The sequence below is a fragment of the Panthera pardus genome, unplaced genomic scaffold, assembly GCF_024362965.1.
Source record: "Panthera pardus isolate Hobbes unplaced genomic scaffold, ASM2436296v1 HiC_scaffold_7, whole genome shotgun sequence".
NCBI lineage: Eukaryota > Metazoa > Chordata > Mammalia > Carnivora > Felidae > Panthera > Panthera pardus.
The window spans coordinates 60,281,000-60,302,531 of NW_026527002.1; the positions used below are offsets into that span (position 1 = coordinate 60,281,000).

Genomic DNA, 21,532 nt, shown 5'->3' on the forward strand with positions numbered 1-21,532 from the left:
CAGCGCGCGCGCGCGCATGAGTGGGGGAGGGGCAGAGAGAGAGGGAGACACAGACTCTGAAGCAGATTCCAGGCTCTGAGCTGTCAGCACAGAGCATGACACGTTGCTCGAACCCATGAAATGTGATATCATGACCTGAGCCAAGGTTGGATGCTTAACCCAGGTGCCCCAGAACTTACAATTTTCTATATAATACCAGGTAATTCCTCACCCCTGGAGATACTTCTACAGCCCTCTGTCCTCCAATGTGGAAAAGTTTTCAAAGTATGTTTCTCAGCTGTCATCCAGACATTTCTTGCCTTTATCCAGAAATTTACTTTGTTATTTGTTTCTTAGATTCTTTGTTTTCCTCTCAGTTTTCTTTTTTGCTGTAGTGAAGCATGGAGTGTGTAGGAAGTACATTTTGTGAGGCTCCACAGGTGTTTACCCTCATATTTGTTGCATTAATCTAGCAATATAATTCTCTCTTTAAATTTTTTTAAGCCAACGTGGGGGCTCAAACTGATGACCCCAAGATTAAGAGTTGTGTGCTTTTCCAGCTGAGCCAGCCAGGCACCCTAGTAAGATAATTCTTGATTGAAGATCATTTCACTTAATTCCCCTGGAGTCTCTTAATTGTTTATAAGGCCCTAGGGGAAGCAAACAGATTTGAGTTTCATTTGTCCAACAGGGAGGGTGATTTTCTTTTAAAGCAAATATTAAATTCAAGAGTAAAAAATCCAAAATAACACTCTCTTTAAGATAGACTATGAATATCTGATTTAAAACGTGTCTAGGGGTGCCTGGGTGGCTCAGTCGGTTAAGCGTCTGACTTCGGCTCAGGTCATGATCTCGCAGTCCGTGGGTTCGAGCCCCGCATCCGGCTCCGTGCTGACAGCTCAGAGCCTGGAGCCTGTTTCAGATTCTGTGTCTCCCTCTCTCTCTGACCCTCCCCCATTCATGCTCTGTCTCTCTCTGTCTCAAAAATAAATAAATGTTAAAAAAAAATTTAAAAAAATGAATAAACTTTAAAAATAAATAAATAAATAAATAAAACGTGTCTAAAGGGGGGGCGCCTGGGTGGCTCAGTTGCTAAGCATCCGACTTCAGCTCAGGTCATGATCTTACATTTTGTGAGTTCGAGCCCCGCATCGGGCTCTGTGCTGACAGCTCAGAGCCTGGAGTCTGCTTCAGATTCTGTGTCTCCCTCTCCCTCTGTTCCTCCCCCACTCACACTCTGTCTCTCTCTCAAAAGTAAACATTAAAAATTTTTTTTTAAAAAGGTGTCTAAAGGGTCACCAGAATTTAAAATAACAGATTATGTAGTAAATACATTTTATATTTTGTTTATAAAATGTTTTAAGGGCCGATTCTATTAGGAATTGAATAACCAAGTCATCTTTTTCAGCCCTTTTCTCAAGTGTTTTAATCATCCATCAGACCAAAATTACAGTGTTTCTGTGCTGAGGTCTTGAAGTATAATATGGAAAAGGTGGGATCTGCCCATTAGCCCCTGACTTTGTGCTGCCTGTGACACCTCTGAGTAGCTGTTCTTAATCTGTATCGTTAGAGTGTCATGATCAGGTATGAAGTACATCATGAATAAATTCTTGTTAATGACTAAAATAACTGCTCTTAAATTTGAGACCATTTAAATTTTTCTACAGAAATATTATTCTCAGTTGAATTCAGAGATGTTTTTCTGGATCGACAGTGAAGTTCTAGCTTTAACGACAGTAGGAACAACACACGGGGGTAGGCAAGCCAGCTTAGTGCTTGGGTTGTCCTTTCATGTTTCTGTTTTTTCTTAACAGGAACGTTTTTTAAAAAGAAGGCAAAGATACTGGGAAAAAGTGAATATAGCTGTATAGTTCCTGTGAAGAAGAAAAAAATTCGTCAACAATGATAAGAGGATTACTGGGTCAAATGTAGACAAAGTGATAAAGTAGGTGAAATGATGATATTTTCAATATGCTAAAATGCATAACTATTAGGTATTTCTCTTTTTAACAAAGCTTAATGTGATATTGTTATTAATAAGTACATATATATTTGTTTTTTTTATTCATGGTTCCGGACTCACAGCTCCCAAAAAACCGTTGGAACTTCCTAAGTAATGAGAGCTTAAAGGTGTCTTTTATGTTAATGAGATGGTTTTGGAAAACATCTAAGGATGGCATCTGGTTACCTTTGGAGCCAATCCTGTGATGGGCGGGTTGGAACTTTAAGTCTCCACCCCACCCCCAACCTTTGGGGAGGGGAGAGAGAGGAGAATGGGCACTGATTCAATCAATCGTGCTCATGTAATAAAGCCTCTATAAAACCCCACAAGGACAGGGTTTGGAGAGCTTCCGGGTTAATAAACAGGTGGAGACTGGAGAGAGTGACCCACCTGGAGAGGGCTTGCAAGGTCCTGCCCTTTCCCCATACTTTTCCCTGTACATCTCTTCCATCTGGCTGCTTCTGAGTTAATAGCCTTTTATAATAAACTTGCAGTAAGTAAAATGTTTCTCTGGGTTCTCTGAGTCACTCTAGCAAATTAATTGAATGGAGAAGAGTGTCATGGGAATTTTAAGATTTATAGCCAGACGTCAGAAGAGCAGGTAACAGCCTGTATGGGTCTGAAGTGTGTTGTGAGGGGAGAGGAGGTAACAGTCTTGAAGGACTGACCCCTTAACCCGTGGGATCTGATGCTATCTATCTCCAGGTAAATAATGTCAGAGTTGAGTTGAATTGTTGGTGTCAGAGCACTGCTTATTCTATGTGTAAAAACTACCTCTGCCAATACACATTGAAATTGGGTCCAGGAACCCAAAATACTTACTTACCAGTGCTATCTAGTCACCTAATAAGAGTGTCTGAACTGGAGAGCTAGAAAAGTCAACTTATTTTTATAAAATAGTAATTTTTTCAATTAACATATTAAAAATACAATGTACTACAAAATATAGTATTCAATATTTTAAAACTTTGATATTAGTCATATTACCTTAAGAAATATCTTAACGAAAGGATCTCCTATCTTTGTACTACAATTCTTTTGTGAACAGTGCCCTCATAACACCACCCCAGATATCCTTAACACTACTTGCTTTATTTTTTCTATAATAACTTAGGGAAGAGGGCATGGCACCATGTATACACATGCGATTGTAATCCGTTTTGCAGTTTGGGGAAAAGAAAATGTTGACAACCCCTGCTTTAGAGGGTAGCTGCTAGCTTTGTTGGGGATAAAGGTAGAGTACATGTGCTTTTGAACTCTGAAGTTTGCCAGACTCAACAACAGTGTTTCAGAAAATTGCTGTTTTTTATGAACACTTCAAAAAGAAGTATTTGTAGTTGAGTTTGGGGAGGATTCTGTATTACCTACATTTTCAAAGCCCCACAGCCATTTCTCATCCCCCACAAGTATGTAAATTGAAGCTAGAAGTCATTAAAGAACAGCCAAGTTTCAAAAGTAAAAAGAATTCCTGTTTTCTATTTATGCATAGAGTTAAGATATTATATTTTATCTCTTTGCCTTTAGTAAGGCAAGTTGGCTGTGATTTGACAGGTTTAATTAATAGATTTTCATGAATGGAGAGAATGAATAGTTTGTATTGTTTAAAATGTTATAAAAATATGTCATTGTGCTGTAACTTTTCTTAAGAATTCTTAGTTTAGATGTAAATGAGAAAATACAGTAATTTGGTGTAACTCTATATAATTTCAGATCCAGAACTAAGTAGGAATAAAGGCAAAGGATTGGGTGTCTGGACTGAGCTTAGGAACTGATTTCTCATATGGACCTAGATTGGTGGCCTCTGAACATTTAATCATATATCCTTGTCAGTAAAAGAATTTTGTGTCTACCTATAAATGTATGTTTATAAACCATGTAGATTTATTACTGTACATTATAAAATATACACAGGAAAAAAACCCAAAATGTAAAGGATGAAGATAAAATATTGTAAAATCTTTGCCATTAAAGGGCTTCATTAGCTAATATTTCAAGACATAAGGTTTATCAATAATATTGAATATGAATCCATTTGAAGTACTTTTTTTAAATTTTATTTTTTTTAAATTTACATCCAAATCAGCATATAGTGCAACAATGATTTCAAGAGTACATTCCTTAGTGCCCCTTACCCATTTAGCCCATCCCCCCTCCCACAACCCCTCCAGTAACCCTCAGTTTGTTCTCCACATTTGTGAGTCTCTTCTGTTTTGTCATCCTCCCTGTTTTTATATTATTTTTGTTTCCCTTCCCTTGTGTTCATATTTTTTGTCTCTTAAAGTCCTCATATGAGGGAAGTCATATGATTTTTGTCTTTCTCTGACTAATTTCACTTAGCATAATACCCTCCAGTTCCATCCACATAGTTGCAAATGGCAAGGTTTCATTCTTTTTGATTGCTGAGTAATGCTCCATTGTATATATATACCACATCTTTTTTATCCATTCATCCATTGATGGACATTTGGGCTCTTTCCATACTTTGGCTATTGTTGAAAGTGCTGCTATAAACATTGGGGTGCATGTGTCCCTTCGAAACAACACACCTGTATCCTGTGGATAAATGCCTAGTAGTGCAATTGCTGGGTCGTAGGGTAGTTCTATTTTCAATTTTTTGAGGAACCTCCATACTGTTTTCCAGAGTGGCTGCACCAGCTTGCATTCCCACCAACAATGCAAAAGAGATCCTCTTTCTCTGCATCCTCGCCAACATCTGTTGTTGCCTGAGTTATTAATGTTAGCCATTCTGACAGGTGTGAGGTGGTATCTCATTGTGGTTTTGATCTGTATTTCCTGATGATGAGTGATGTTGGGTATTTTATCATGTGTCAGTTGGCCACCTGGATGTCTTCTTTGGAGAAGTGTCTATTCATGTCTTTTGCCCATTTCTTCACTGGATTATTTGTTTTTTGGGTGTTGAGTTTGATAAGTTCTTTATAGATTTTGGATACTAACCCTTTATCTGATATGTCATTTGTAAATATCTTCTCCCATTCGTCAGTTGCCTTTTAGTTTTGCTGATTGTTTCCTTCGCTGTACAGAAGATTTTTATTTTGATGAGGTCCCAGTAGTTCATTTATACTTTTGTTTCCCTTGCCTCCAGAGACGTGTTGAATAAGAAGTTGTGAAGTACTTTTTTTTTTTTTTGGATACAGTATACTTTTTTGATGGTACATGATAAGGTAGGGCTCCCCAAGCCCCTCCCCTTCTTCAGGGGGTCTGGGATGGAAACTGGAGGTCAGGAGATTCTCAAGTGTGTTGGGTACTGAACTGGGGCAAGGAATCCCCAGCAGCTGAGGGCCTCTCTCTTCTTCTTCCTCTTGCTGGGGCTGGTGATCCAGGGGGCTTTTACTCCTTGTGAGGCCATGTGGACCATAAGATCCACCACCTGGTTGCTGTAGCCAAATTCATTGTCATACCAGGAAATGAGCTTGACAAAGTGGTCACTGAGCGCAATGCCAGCCCCAGCGTCGAAGGTGGAAGAGTGGGTGTCACTGTTAAAGTCGCAGGAGATGACCTGGTCCTCAGCATAGCCCAGGGTGCCCTTGAGGGGGCCCTCTGATGCCTGCTTCACCACCTTCTTGATGTCTTTGTATTTGGCAGCTTTCTCCAGGAGGCAGGTCAGATCCACGATGGACACATTGGGGGTGGGGACACAGAAGGCCATGCCAGTGAGCTTCCCATTCAGCTCAGGGATGACCTTGCCCACAGCCTTGGCAGCACCAGTAGAAACAGGAATGATGTTTTGGGCAGCCCCTCGGCCATCACGCCACAGCTTCCCAGAGGGGCCATCTATGTCTTCTGGGTGGCGGTGATGACCTGGACTGTGGTCATGAGTCCCTCCGCGATGCCAAAGTGTTCATGGATGACCTTGGCCAGAGGGGCCAGGCAGGTGGTGGCACAGGAGGCATTGCTGACAATCTTGAGGGAGTTGTCATACTGCTCATGGTTCACACCCATCACAAACATGGGGGCATCAGCAGAAGGGGCAGAGATGATGACCCTCTTGGCCCCACCCTTCAAGTGAGCCCCAGCCTTCTCCATGGAGGCGAAGACCCCAGTGGACTCCACAACATACTCAGCACCAGCATCACCCCATTTGATGTTGGCGGGATCTCGCTCCTGGAAGATGGTGATGGGCTTTCCATGGATGGCGCGTTTCCCATTCTCAGCTTTGACTGTGGCGTGGAATTTGCTGTGGGTGGAATCATACTGGAACATGTAGACCATGTAGTTGAGGTCAATGAAGGGGTCATTGATGGTGACAATGCCCACTTTGCCAGAGTTAAAAGCAGCCCTGGTGACCAGGCACCCCAATACAGCCAAATCCGTTGACTCCAACCTTCACCATCGTGTCTTGGGGACGCGGCTGGCACTGCACCAGAAGATGCGGCTGTCTGTCGAACGGGGAGGAGCAGAGAGCCGTGAAGTACTTTTTACGATTGCATTTTTTGTGAGAACTTACTAGATCATTGGTTTTCCTTTATAATATTTATGACAATGTATAGGGGAAAAGAAGAGTATACTAAGAGTAGGCTGTGTTAATACATATTTGTCAAATATGTGAAAATGAAGTCAAGTCTATCAGAAAGGATAGCCATAGCCTCTCATCCAGTTTCCAGACCTAAACCAGTTCAGAGGCCCAGAGCCCTTCAATTTAAGGGGAGGCTGGGTTCTCTTGGGGAAGGTCCCTGAAGCATTGCTGTAAGTTTCCCTGTGGCCATTTTCTAGAGTGAATGTGCATTGGGAAATAGAAACACCCAGACTTTTGGGGGATTATTAGATACTGGTTCTCAACTGATGCTAACTGCTAGGGACCCATATGTTGCTGGTCTGACATTCAAAGTGGAGATTTATGGTGGTCAGGTGATAAGTTGAGTTATAGGCTCAGTTTGAATCACAGTGGGCTCAGTGGGCCCATGAGCCCTCCCCATGTTTTTCCCCCAGTTCCAGAATATATTATTGTTAAAAACACATTAGGCAACCATATTAGCTCCCTACTTATGGACTAAGGGTCATTAGTTTATGAAGAGTCAAGGGGAAGCTATTGGAATTCCTCCTCTCTACCAGGATGGTAAACCAAAAGAATAGGACGTGTTGGATTACAGAGACTACAATCATCATTAAACATTTGATTGATGCAGAAGTGTTGGTTCCTATTACATCTCAATTTAACTCATCTATTTGGTCTGTGCAGAAGGCAGATGGACTTTAAAGCATAACTACATTATTTTAATGTTGATCAGAAGGTGACTCATTTGAAGCAGCCCTTCCAGATGTATTTCCTTTGCTGGAACAAATCCACACAGCTCCTTAAACGTAATATGGAAAATGCACCCCCCCCCCACCATTTTTAGTGATTTGCTAGGACCACCAAAAGCAGTTTGTTTTTCCCTGACAGAGTCCACAGCACGACTTCACCATCTTGCTTCATGCTACGTCAGCTTACCTGCTCTTAGCCATAATATAGTCTGCAGAGATCTTGATCATCTTGACATTGCATAAAATATCACACTGACCCATGACATTGATGGAATTATGCAAATTGAATTTGATGAACAGGATGTAGCAAGTACTACAAATATCTTTGTGAAGCTTTATGAACCAGGGAGTGGGAAGATAGACCCTATGAAAATTCAGGGGTCTGCCACCTCAGTAAAGTTTCTGAGAGTCCAGTGATCTTTAGCATGTCAAAATACCCTCTTAGCGGCACATTGCCACACCACAACCATGTATCACTCAACAAACAAACAAACAAACAAACAAACAAAACAGGACATGGTGGGGGCAGTGCAGGGCACAAAAGCTTGGTAGGCTATTTTGAGTATTGGAGGCAAAGCATACCACATTTTAATATGTTACTTTGACCCAATTACTAAGTAACCCATAGCACTGAGAGTTTGAATGGAAACTAGAGCAAAATAAAGCTCTGTAGCAAATCTAGGCTTCACTGCAAGCTGTTTTTCTGCTTGGGCCACCAGATCCAATGATACTTGTGTCTGTAGGCGTGTGGAGTCTCTGGCAAGTACCATAGAAGAATCATGGCACATACTTCTAAGGTTTTGAAGAAAATGCATATCCTCTTTTGCAGATAACGATTATCCTTTGACAGAGAGCCATAAGCCTATTTCTGGGTCCTGATAAAGAACTAGCCATAGGACATCAAATGACCAGGCAGCCTGAACTTCCTGTAATTAACTGGATGTCATCTGCCCATTAAACCGTGAGGTTGGGCATGTCCGTGAAGTAGAAATGGCGCATAAGAGATCAGACTTAAGCAGGTCCATCATGTACAAGTAAGGTGCATGACTGAGTCTCTCACACTCCTCTGAAACCAAACTGTGCTGTATTGTCTCCTTTCCCCCAACTCATGACCTCAAGGAATTTTGTTATGATCAGTTGACTGAAAAGGAAAAAAACCCGAGCCTTGTTTATAGGGGTTTTCACACAATATGCTGCCCCAAACCAAAAGTGCGTAACTGCAACATTAAAGCCCCATTCACTGATGGCCCAGAAAGATGGCAATGAAGGGAAATTCCCTTATTGGCAGAACTTTGAACCATACATCTAGTTGTCCACTTTGGATTCCGAAATGGTCAGAATCATAGAACTGCACTGATTTATAAGCAGGTACTAATGGCTTAGCTAGATAGTTAAGGGTTTGGCAAGAATCAGATTGGAAGATTTGTGGGAAAGATGTCTGGTGAAGAGGTCTGTGAATAGATTTTTCACAATGATCACAGAGTATAAAGATATATGTGTGTCAATTGAATGCCCATCAATAGGTATTTACTGTATAGGACTCTCAGTAATCAGGTGGACAAAGGTGCACTTTGTATAAATGTCAGCCTCTTCCCCTGCCAATTGAGTGCTTATTCGTTGGACTCATGAACAAAGTAGTTATGGTGGCAGCAATGAACACTATACATGGGCTTCAACAACATAGCTGACCTAGCTACCATTACTATGAGTACCTAACATGCCAGAGACCAATACTGAGTCCTTAGTATGGCCCCATCCCTGGGGGAGTAGAGGGAAGGAACCAATGAGCTACTTGGTGGTAGGTTGATTACACTGTGTCCTTTCCATCATGACAGGAATAGAAATGCATCCTTAGTGAAGCCAAGCCTATTCTGTATACGGATTTCCTTCTCTTTCCCATAATGCTTCTGCCAGCATCGCCTAACAAAATGCTTTAGCTGCCATCTTGGTATTCCACTGACATTGCTTCTGGTCAAGGAATTTGTGGTATTAAATGATCTTGCTATATAAACATAATTATTTAGGGGCACTTGGGTGGCTCAGTCAGTTAAGCATCCAACTTCAGCTCAGGTCATGGTCTCATAGTTGGTGAGTTTGAGCCTTGCGTCGGGCTTTGTGCTGACAGCTCAAAGCCTGGAGCCTGCTTTGGATTCTGTGTCTCCCTCTCTCTCTGCCCTTTCTTTGCTCACAATCTGTCCCTCTGTCTCTCAAAAATAAATAAAAATGTTAAAAAAATTAAACATAATTATTTACAGTGCCAATTTGGAGACAACACTTGTAAAGAATAGATATTCTCTTATAAGATGTAATATAAGCTTTGAATCAGAGACCAATGTATGGTTGCCTCTCCCATAACTAGAATACATGGGTATGAGAATTAAGGAACAGTAGAAGTAGATCCTCCCACTATCTCATAAACAACTCAGAGCATTTTTGCTTCCTTCTCCCCACAACTTTGAGCTCTGCTGGCTAGGAGGTCCTGTGTCCAAAGGAGGAATACCTCTACCAAGGACACAACAATAATTCCATTGCTTTGGAAGATAATACTGACACCAGGTCAATTGGGGATTTCTTTCTTATGTTTCTGAACCAACAGGCAATGAAAGGAGTTACTCTACTGATGGAATGATTGATCCTAGTTTCCAAGAACAAACTGGATTGCTGTTATAGAATGAGAGTGGGAAGGACTATTTCTGCAATCTAGGAAAGTCTCTAAGATGCCTCTTAGTGTTTCTATGTCCAGTAGTCAATGTTAATAGAAACTACTACAAGCAAAGGGAGGCAGATCTGTGTATTCACAGACCTTCAAGAATGAAGGTTTTGTTACCTCACCAATGAAGAAACAAATGGAGATTCTGACTGAGGTCAAAGGAAATATGGAACAGGTGGTTGCAGTAGCCAGCCTCTAAGATAGTGCCCAAAGATGTTCACTTCCTGGAATTCATAAGCTGTATGTCCTCTCCCACACTGGACAGAGCTGACCTGTGTAAACATAGGATATTACTATTATGGAAGTGATGGTGTGTGACTTCTGAAGCTAGGTCATAAAAACATGATGGCTTCCATATTGTTTTCTTGGATTATTTGCTCTGGGGGGAAGCCAGTTCCCATGCTGCGAGGCTTTTTGAGTAGCCCTACCAAGAATTCCATGTGGAGAGGAGAGGATGTCTCCTGCAATCAGCCAGCATCATTTTATTAGCAGTGTGAGCCAGCCATCTTAGAAGTAGGTCCTCTAGCCCTCCTCAAGCCTTCTGATGACAGCAGTCTAGCTAACACCTTGACTGTGATTTCACAGAGGGCAGAACCACTCAGTTAAGCCACTCCTGAATTCCTGGCCCACAGAACTATGTGAGATAAACATTTTTTGTTGTTGTAAGTCACTAAGTTTTGGAGTAATTTGTTATGCAGCAAAAGATAACTAATACAAGTGGAAGAAGGAAGTTTAAAATATCAACTATGGCCTTTTGACCAGTTACATAAATTATGTCTCTAATGGCAATGATTATTTTCTTCCTTGCTTGTTATATGCATACACATCTATATCTATGTGTATTACACATAAGTATGTTAGTAATATATTAATGTAACATAAGTAATATAAATATAGGTGCTTATACATTATGTATGCGTATACATTATATATGATAGTATAATATACTTACACATGCACACTATTTTCTCTCTTCCTTTCCCTAGTTTATATGAGTGTTTTTGTTTCTCTTTTAAATTTTTTTTAAAGTTTATTTTATTTATTTTGAGAGAGTGAGAGAGAGAGCACAAGCGGGGGAGGGTCAGAGAGAAAGAGAGACAGAATCCCAAGCAGGGTCTGCAACATCAGCACAGAGCCCAGGGCGGGGCTTGAACTCATGAACTGTGAGATCATGACCTGAGCCGAGATCAAGAGTCAGATGTTTAACCGACTGTGCCACTCAGATACCCCTTTGTTTGTTTATTTGATGTTAACTTTACTGTTTAACCTTTAGGTAACAGGATTTCAGGTGGGACAGAGACAGAAATGGAGGGGTGAGCAGTATAGCTCAGAGATAGCTACAGTGACCATTAGGACTTTGTATCTTCTCATTTTGTAAAGAAGGTGCAAACATCTTCATTTGTATGAAGGATCATTGCATCACAAACAACAGGGAGTTGTTTGTTACATGAAAGTTGAAATGTATACAGAAGGGGGCATATGGATGCCGAATAGCCAAAGGGGTTTATCATCCAGCTCCAAGCCCACTTTTCTACGCTCTCCATGGTGATGATGGAGCCAGAGCTCTGCAAACCACAGTTCTCTGGGGGCACCTGCTTTCTCTTAGATTCTGCCAATGCGGGGTGTCACAGGCAGGACCTGAAAGGAATGTGGAGGAAAAAAGAACATGCTTCTTCCTGTGAGTTTACCGTAGATTCCTTGAGGTTCTTACAAGTGTCACTGCTTTAGCAGCAGCTGTTTCTTTCTTACCAATGATCCCTAAATCCAATGTGCAACGCTTACAGAAAGAGCTGTATTACCTCCACCCCTCTCCCTCAGCCAGAGATCCAGACATCAGCACTAGCTGGCTGGAGCCCGTTCTTCTGAGGTCTGTCTGGGAAGCAGCCCTGTGGGGCCCCTCCTATGGGCTGCGAGACGTCAGCGCCAATAGATTAAAGCCTACCTCTTCAGAGGTTTCAGCTTCACGGGACTCCTTCTCCAAGCTTCTAAGTTTTAATAAGTCTAACCTCTTCCCTTTCTCCCCTTGCCCTAAAACCAGAAGCTGCTTCATGCAGTTGCTACCCCTAGAATCCTTAGAGTTCTCTTTTTAGCTAGTTACCAGGTTGACTACTTGATACCTATTCATACCTGTATACTTTTTATTTTATTTTATTTTTTAAAACTTTTTTCCCAGTTTTTTTTTCATGTTTATTTATTTTTGACAGACAGAGCATGAGCGGGGGAGGGGCAGAGAGAGAGGGGAGACACAGAATCCGAAGCAGGCTCCAGGCTCTGAGCTGTCAGCACAGAGCCCGACGCAGGGTCGAACTCAAAGACTGTGAGATCATGACCTGAGCTGAAGTCGGACGCTCAACCGACTGAGCCACCCAGGTACCCCTATTCATACCTGTTTAGATTAAATTTTCTCTATGCACATAATTGGTGTGCTTCCTCTTTCCTGACTGGACCCTGATCTAACGGACCCTGATCTAACAGACCCTGATCTAATTAGCCAGCCTGATTCACGTGCCCATTCAGGAAGTAGGGAGAAGAGGTCAGCTCTATTCAAATTATATAGACTGGGAGTGGATAAAGGATGGTTCCCCAAAGACATAGGTACTATTACAAAGAGAGGTAGGAAGGATCAGGCAAAAAATAATCATGTCTAAATATTAAGATAGACTTTAAAGTTGACAAAATACTGTCTCACAACCTTTCTCTGCCTTCAAAAAACCTTCTTAATAAAATCATTAGAAACGTAAAAAGACAAATGCAAGTGAGACGCCATTTCACAGCTACCACGATGGTTATAAGCAAACAGAAAAATAAGAAGTGTTGTCAAGGATGTGGAGAGGGGCACCTGGATAAGTGTCGGATTCTTGATTTTGGCTCAGGTCATGATCTCACAGTTAATGGGATCGAGCCCCTGCTCTGCACTGACAGCACAGAGCCTGCTTGGGATTCTCACTCCCTCTCTCTCTGCCCCTGCCCTGATTACGCTCTCTCCCTCTCAAAATAAATAAAGAAACATTAAAAATTAAAAAAAAAAGATGTGGAGAAATTGGAACCTGCATTCATTGCTGGTGGGAATGTAAAATAGTGCATCTGCTTTGAAAAACCATCTGGCAGTTAAACACAGAACTACCATGTATCTAGCAATTCCACTCCTAAGCATTACCCAAGAGAAATGAAGACCTATGTCCATGCAAAAACTTACATGGAAAACTCATAGTGGCATTATTCATAATACCAAAAACTAGAGACTGACTGAGCCATCCAGGAGCCCCTGTATACTTTGAATGGGTGAATTGTGCTATGTGAATTATATCTCAAGAAAGATGTTTTTAAAAGTATATACCATAGAGGGGTGCCTGGGTGGCTCACACAGTCAAGCATCTGACTCTTGATTTATGCTCAGGTCATGTTCTAGCAGTTCCTGGGTTCAAGCCCTGGATCAGCCTCTGTGCTGGCAGTATGGAGCCTAGTTGGGATTCTCTCTCTCCATCTCTCTGTCCCTCCCCTGCTTGTTCTCTATGTCTCTCTCAAAATAAATAAAAATAAAATAAAAGCAAATAAATAATACACCATGGCGGGGGGGGGGGGCACATGGCTGGCTTAGTCGGTTGAGCTCCTGACTTAGGCTGGTTCATGAGTTCGAATCCCCCATTGGGCTTGCTGCTGTCAGCGCAGAGCCTGCTTCAGATCCTCTGTTCCCCTCTCTTTCTGCCCCTCCCCTACTCATGCCTGTTCTTTCTTTCTCAAAAAAAAAAAAAAAAAGTATATACCATAAGTATATATTACCTAGTTATTCATGAATTAGTCATGTGCCTGAATGAATTGAACAGAATATACCCCTGCACCTTAGATGTTTTTAGTGGCAGCTAAAGAAAAAAAGATAATGTATGAATGTTTCCATTTTCTTTCAAGGAAACAAATTATTGACAAGCTGTTTGGGTGCTAATGCTTCATTTCTGATTCTCCTATGAATTAATCTCAGGTGGCTCTCTGCCAGCTGGCTAATGCTCACTGTCCTCTCCCTGATGTGGTCAGAAAGATGCCATCTGTTCCTTCAGCTGCCAAAATGTTACAAATTATCTAAACCTTTCTCCAGGTAGCAAATGCTGAAAAGGTACGTCTTCCAAATGCTCATTACTTTGCACAACTATCTTACAATGATGTTTTGTGCAACTTGATGTGAAAATGATAATCCCTATGTGATGAAATATTTTGATCTCCAAAACTGAATTTCCACACGTGACACTTTCACATGGTGAGCAACATGAGCAGGATGTCATTTAGCAATGTGATGTTATGACAGATATAGTGGCACGTACAGAGTTTTCCATATTCAGAAAGAGCAGAGGCATGAAAAGAAACTGTCAAGCAATGGCAGGGGAGTTTAGAAGACCCATGTTTATTGTTAGCATGTAGTGTCCACATTTGTGGTTTCTTAAATGGTGGTGAGCCTGGAGAGTGGGTCAGGTGGGTAGCATGACAGTGATGCTGACAGCTTCTGGGTTTTTCTGTCTCATCACCACTTCCTAAAACACTCAGATCTGTTACTAGGCCTTTCTTTGGTTAAACACCAAAGCCTTTTTTAAAACTAACTAATTAATTAATTTTTATTTATTTATTTATCTATCTATTTATTTATTTTTTAGAGAGAGAATGCACGTGTGCAAGTGGGTGAGGGGTCAAGAGAGAGGGTGAGAGAATCTCAAGCAGGCTCTGCATCCAGCAGAGATCATGACCTCAGATCATGACCTGAGCTGAAACCAAGAGACAGACACTTAACTGACTAAGCCACCCAGGCACCCCTCAAAAGCCTTTTTGTTATTCTACCCTTGTTTTCTAGTAGGGCTTGACATAATTTCTGGCACCTAGGTACTTAGTAAACGTTGAATGGGTGAGTGAATAAATGAATGAGTGAAATTGAACTGGATGAAATGAACTCTTTTATTATACCTGTATCCAGGGTCTCCAGCCTTCCTAACTCGTGACTGTCAGTATCACCATTTCGCTTCTGTATGACAAAATAAAGGCCATCTAACTTAGCTTGCCAATACAGGACACACATTGCTCAGAACTTTGTTCCTTGAGCACTTTGGAATTTGGAAATAGCCATCAGTTAGGGAAAAAAGAAAAACAAATGTCCATTTTGGTGAAAAGGAAGAAATGTTTAGAAATATGTTGGTTGGAAAATATGTACACTAACTGAAATATTGTTAAGTTTATCTGCCTCTAAACATTATTTACTACTTTTCTCTTCATTGCTTTATGAATTATTCTGATAGAGGTAATCTAATGTGTGTGTATGGGGAGCACTGAGACTGCTTGCATGTGCACATGTATACACTCTCTTGCACATAAAACACATTTTTTTTTTTTTTTTTAGAACAAGTGTGGTTACAGTGCAAGGCTACTGGCTGGGTCCCTCATCAATCCTACAGTTCTGTTTCCCAGAGAGCATTGCTAATCCACAAGGGGCAGAGGTACACTGTCTTTCCTTTCTGTCTCTGTTGACCAAAACCAGCTGATTGTAAGGGGGCCATCATCAGACCACGCTCAAAATTACTGTCTGATTCGGTGTCCTTTCAACGGTGTCTTTATGCTTTGCACTGATACACACGCTCTTCTGACCCCCTGGGAGGACGGCCCTTACCACCCCCACCACTTCTCACTGCAATGAGAAAGGACTTGAGCCTCTCTGAATGTCACAGACCGTCATCATGTATCTGGTCCCTACCACATTCTGGCTGAACACACTCTAGACCATCTGAATCTTTCCTTAAGGACTTTGGTGAAGTGACAGACGAGGGAGGAGACAATGACACTGCTAAAGCGAAAAAGGGAAAAGGTGGTCAGAAATAGGTATAGATACCATCAACACGAGAAGCAGAATGCTTCATCCTTACCGTGCATCAGAGTCATTTGGGGTAAAAAAAGAAACCCAAATAGATGCTCAACCCCCAAGCCCCTCCCCCAAGAGATTTAGATTCCTTTAGTGTGGTGTAGAATCCAGATATTTATTTATTTATTTATTTATTTATTTATTTATTTATTCATACATACATACATACATACTAGATTACTGGTTTATTACACAAGGACGTACCCAGGAACAGTCAGATGGAAGAGGTGCATAGGGCAAGGTATGGGGAACATGCAGGAGCTTCCAGGCTCTGAGTATTGCACCCTCCCCCAACCTCCACATGTCCACCACCTGGGAAATTACCAATTTGTGTAATTTCAGTGTGCCTCACATGAGGAACCAGATTGAGAACCTCTGGTATGGGAGTCAGGCAGTTTCAGGTCCAAACAATCAATGCAGCTTCTCTCCACCTCAGATTTCTTGTGGGTAAAACAGAGTTGATACAGACTGTAAATAAATCAGTGTCTGGTACTTAGTGTATGTTCAATAGATAGTGCATAGGTCATAATGGAATACTACGCAGCCATTAGAACTTGTATGTTGGAAGGCTGCTTAATGATCTAAGAAAATAAGTGTTTGTTCCCTTACCCCCATTCTCTACCCACCCAACTTCCTCAGGCACAGACATGGGCCCTATTTTCCTTCCTAAGGAAAACATTATGATTCAGAACCGCTTTTCTCATCCCTTCGCTGCAAACTTGTCTCTAATGAGATGTTTCCAAAAATCAAATGAGACTCTCTAAGAGAGATGCCTGAGCTTCTGAATATTTTAAAAGTTTCCCAAGTGATTCTACTATGTAGCCAGGGTTCAAGAGCACTAATGGAACAGTGCATCTCAAACTTTGGTTTGCACAAGAATCATTTGGAGATTTTATTAAAACTCAGATTTCTGCGTCTTTCCTTAGAGAGTCTGATTCAGTGGGTCTGGGGTAGGGCCCAGAATTTGCATTTTTAGCAAGCTCTCAGCTCCTCTGACTGGTGGCAGCATTAGCATCAGCTGGGAGCTCGTTAGAAATGCAAATCCTAAACCCTGCCCCAGAACTACCAATCAAAAATCTCTGGGTGTGGGGTCCAGAAACTTCTGTTTTAATAAGCTCCCCAGGTGATTCTTATGCATGCTAAAATTTAGGAACCACCCATCTAGATAAAAGCAGAATAATAGCGTAGTCCTAGAGATGGCGGTTCCAGGAACTGGGGCCATCATCAGGATTTCAAATGTTTGCTAGAGGAACCAGATTCTGAGGCCAGCACTGGAGAAACCACAGAGTAAGTGTAAGAGAGAAGTTGGTCCTCCGAGGAAACTCAGGTGCCATTAGCAAAATAAGGGGAAAGGATGTTAGGTAAAGAAAAGTAGCTATCCCCTACAAATGTGGAGGGATAGGGGGCCACAGTGTGTTTGAGAATTAAATAAAATCATGCACGCCAAAATGTTTCTCAGCACCTGGCATGTAAGTATTTAGTGAATTCTATAAATTCCTCTTTTCAAAGCAGCATGTTGTGAGCACTCAGTATAATTAGAGTAGGAAATATGACCTTTATGTTTCTGGTGTTAAAAGATGATTAAAGAAAACCGTTTGGATGATACAAACTTCAACACTTCGTGAAGCAGACAGTCTCCTTCTGGAGAAGTGCAAAATGGGGCGGAAGACAGAAGACTTGTACAGGGTAAAGAGTAAAGAACAAGGAAGAGAAAAATATCTGATTGGCTGGGGCCTCATAGTCAACTGTGTTTGGGGTGAGAAGGATCAAGGAAAGAAGTAGAGTCCAGAGTTGGCTTGGTGTCTGGGGATTGGTTGACGGGATGTACGGTGTTATGGGGTCAAGCAGAAGGTTTATAGGGACATGGAAGTTATCTGAGCTTCATTTCGCTGGGTGTGGCACCCTGGGCAGGAGCGGCTCCATCTTTGGCCTAGAAACTTATTTTAACATTGGGTTTTATGTTTAGGTCTATGATCCATCTCAAATTAATTTTTGTGTATGAAATGCAGGGTCAAATTTCTTTTTTTAATTTTTTATATGGATATATCCATTTGTTACAGCAGCCTTTAAAACTTTCCTCATTAAATTAACTTGGTTCCTATTTTCTTCTTGATACTTCTTTTTATTTTTATTTATTTTTTAATTTATTATTTTTTAAATTTACATCCAAATTAGTTAGCTTATAGTGCAACAATGATTTCAGGAGTAGATTTGTAAGTGCCTCTTACCCATTTAGCTCATCCCCCCTCCCACAACCCCTCCAGTAACCCTCTGTTTATTCTCCATATTTAAGAGTCTCTTATGTTTTGTTCCCTCCCTGTTTTTATATTGTTTTTGTTTCCCTTCCCTTGTGTTCATATTTTGTCTCTTCAAGTCCTCATATGAGTGAAGCCATATGATATTTGTTTTTCTCTGACTGATTAATTTCACTTAGCATAACACCCTCCAGTTCCATCCACATAGTTGAAAATGGCAAGATTTCATTCTTTTTGATTGCCGAGTAATACTCCATTGTGTGTGTGTGTGTGTGTGTGTGTGTGTGTGTGTGTGTATACCACATCTTTATCCATTCATCCATCGATGGACATTTGGGCTCTTTCCATACTTTGGCTGTTATTGATAGTGCTGCTATAAATATTGGGGTGCATATGTCCCTTTGAAACAGCACACCTATATCCCTTGGTTACTTAGTAGTGCAATTGCTGAGTCGTAAGGGTAGTTCTATTTTTATTGGTTCCTATTTTCCCATGTTGATTGTATACTCTTGGAGGGCTTGGACTTTAAGTCAGGTACAAAGGAATATAAGATAATTAGGATTTGGTTAGTTTCTAAATAACGAGGCAAAATGACAATAGCTTGAACAAGTGTATCAATTAGGTATTCCTAAATAACCATGCCAAAACTCACCGGTTTAAGTCAATAATTGTTTACAATTAGTGGCTATGGTTTTGTGGGTCTAGGCTGAGCTTGACTGGATACTTCTCCAGTTGTGGTAGTTGAGGCAACTCTGCTTCTCAATGAAGGTCTGTGGGTTGCCTAGGATGGCCTCCTTCCTCCTGGGATTGGAGGGAGAGGGGCAGGCTAACCAGGACTATTCTCTTGGTAAAGGAAGGTGCACAAAATGGCAAGCAGAAATGCTGAGCCTCATAGGCTCAGGCTCAGAACCAGCACACTATTCTACCCATGAAGTGGTTACACTGGCTGAGCCCAAAGTCAGAGGGTACACAGTACACTCAGCCCACGATGATGAAAAGGATATGGATAATGAAGTGAAGAACTGGGGACACATTTTCAATCTACCACAACAAAATACAAATTTATTTATCTCCTATAAGAGTCCCAAGGTAGATGGTCCAGGGCTGGTGTGATCTACAAAATTCTCAGGAACTCGGGCTGCTTCATCTTCTTCTCTGTGCATGGCCTCACTGTCAAGGTGGTTTCTTTAGCTTTCGCTGTCAGGAGGAAGGAACAAAGTAGGAAGAGAACAATGGCCTCATGCCAACTATATTTAAGGGAGGTTCCTAGAAGTTGCCACGTGACCCTTTCACAACACGTGCCCGCAGTTGGTTGTAAGGGAAACTGAAAATGTAATCTTGATTCCAGTTAGCCCCATACCCAGGTCTAACTAAGAAAACAGAGAAGAATGGATACTGGGGACCAAACAAGTAATGACTTACACATATAGCCTTGTATAAAATATGGTTCCAATAAGTATTTGTTGCTTTTAATTACAAATGTTGACATGCTATAAAACAATGGTTGGTAATTTTCCTATGGGAGAAGAGCATAGTCCTTCTCAGTAACAAAATAAGAAATATGATCAGTTGTTCAAATTTGTTTAGCATTTCAAGTGCTTTCTTCAGGTCCCATAATTACAACTGGGAACCACTTCTTGCACTAATAGCAGTATTTTCTCTCTAGATCTCTAGACTTACTGGCTTTAGTAGTATTCCAATCAAAGGATTAAAACTAATAAAGTTCAAAACCACAGTGAGGTACCACAACACACCTATTAAAATCATTAAACCAAAAAACCAAACTGTGGCAAGGATGTGGAGCTCTGTAACAGGAACTCTCATACCTTGCTGGTGGGAAAGCCAAATGGTACGGCTAGTTTGGAAAACAGTTGGGCAGTTGCTCGTAAAGTTAAACATTCACTTAAGTATTTACTGAAGATAAATAGATATATATTGTCACACTATCTTATATGCAAATATTTATAACAGCTTTATTCCTAGCACTAAAAACTGGAAACAAAGTATCTACAGGTGAGGATGAATCTTCTGTTACATCCACAGGATGGAATATTATTCATCAACAAAAAGAAATCAGTTCCTGATACAGGTAGTGACAGGAATAAATATCAAAATAATAATTGTTCTAGGTGAAAGAATCCAGAATAAAAAGGCTACAAACTTTATGATTTCATTTACATGACATTTTGGAATAAGCAAAATTATAGGGACAGGAACCAATCACTGGCTGATCATTGGGGCTGGGAGTGAGGGGAGATAAATGACAAAGGGGTACAGGAAACATTTTGGGGTGGAGGCACCTAGGTGCCTCAGTCAGTGGAACATCTAACTTCTGCTCAGGTCATGATCTCTCAGTTTGAAGTTTGAGCCCAACATACCCGCATCGGGTTCACTGCTGTCAGCCTGTCAGCGCAGAGCCCACTTCATATCCTCTTTTTTTCTTTTTTAATATGAAATTTATTGTCAAATTGGCTTCCATACAACACCCAGTGCTCATCCCAACAGGTGCCCTCCTCAGTACCCCTCACCCACCCTCCCCTCCCTCCCAACCCCATTAACCCTCAGTTTGTTCTCAGTTTTTAAGAGTCTCTTATAGTTTGTCTCCCTCCCTAACTTCCCCCCCCCCTTCCCCTCCTCCGTGGTCTTCTGTTAAGTTTCTCAGGATCCACATAAAAGTGAAAACGTATGATATCTGTCTTTCTCTGTATGACTTATTTCACTTAGCATAACTCTCCAGTTCCATCCACGTTGCTACATAAGGCCATATTTCATTCTTTCTCATTGCCACGTAGTATTCCATTGGGTATATAGACCACAATTTCTTCATCCATTCATCAGTTGATGGACATTTAGGCTCTTTCCATAATTTGGCTATTGTTGAAAGTGCTGCTATAAACATTGGGGTACAAGTGCCCCTATGCGTCAGCACTCCTGTATCTCTTGGGTAAATTCCTAGCAGTGCTATTGCTAGGTCATAGGGTAGGTCTATTTTTAATTTTTTGAGGAACCTCCACACTGTTTTCCAGAGCGGCTGCACCAGTTTCCATTCCCATCTTATCCTCTGTCTTATGCTCTCTGCCCCTCCCCCGCTTGCACTCTCCCAAAAAATAAATTTAAAATAAAACCTTTTGGGGTGATGGAAAGATTATCTTATGTGGTTGTTGCAGAATTGTATTCATTGCTTACTTTCATACACCTCAGTTTGATGAATTTGACTGTGTATAAATTACATCCCCATAACCCTGACCAAAAAACATTTCTTTCACAACAAAAAATACAATTCTGATAAAACTCAGAAGGAAAAGGGGATTCTGATGTAAACAGATGTTGGAAACTCTTTTTTCACTAAGAAAATAGTGCGGTTGGTTGTTACTACAATCAAAGACTCATTTATAGCATGGAATTAAACTTAGCTGCAAAGAATTAATTACTTT

At 41.1% G+C, this 21,532-nt stretch overlaps 1 pseudogene; it reads right to left on the reverse strand.

Moving 5' to 3' along the window:
- Window positions 1-5,120: 5,120 nt before the first annotated feature.
- LOC109273242 (glyceraldehyde-3-phosphate dehydrogenase-like) lies at window positions 5,121-6,347 on the reverse strand (annotated as a pseudogene).
- Window positions 6,348-21,532: the final 15,185 nt, after the last annotated feature.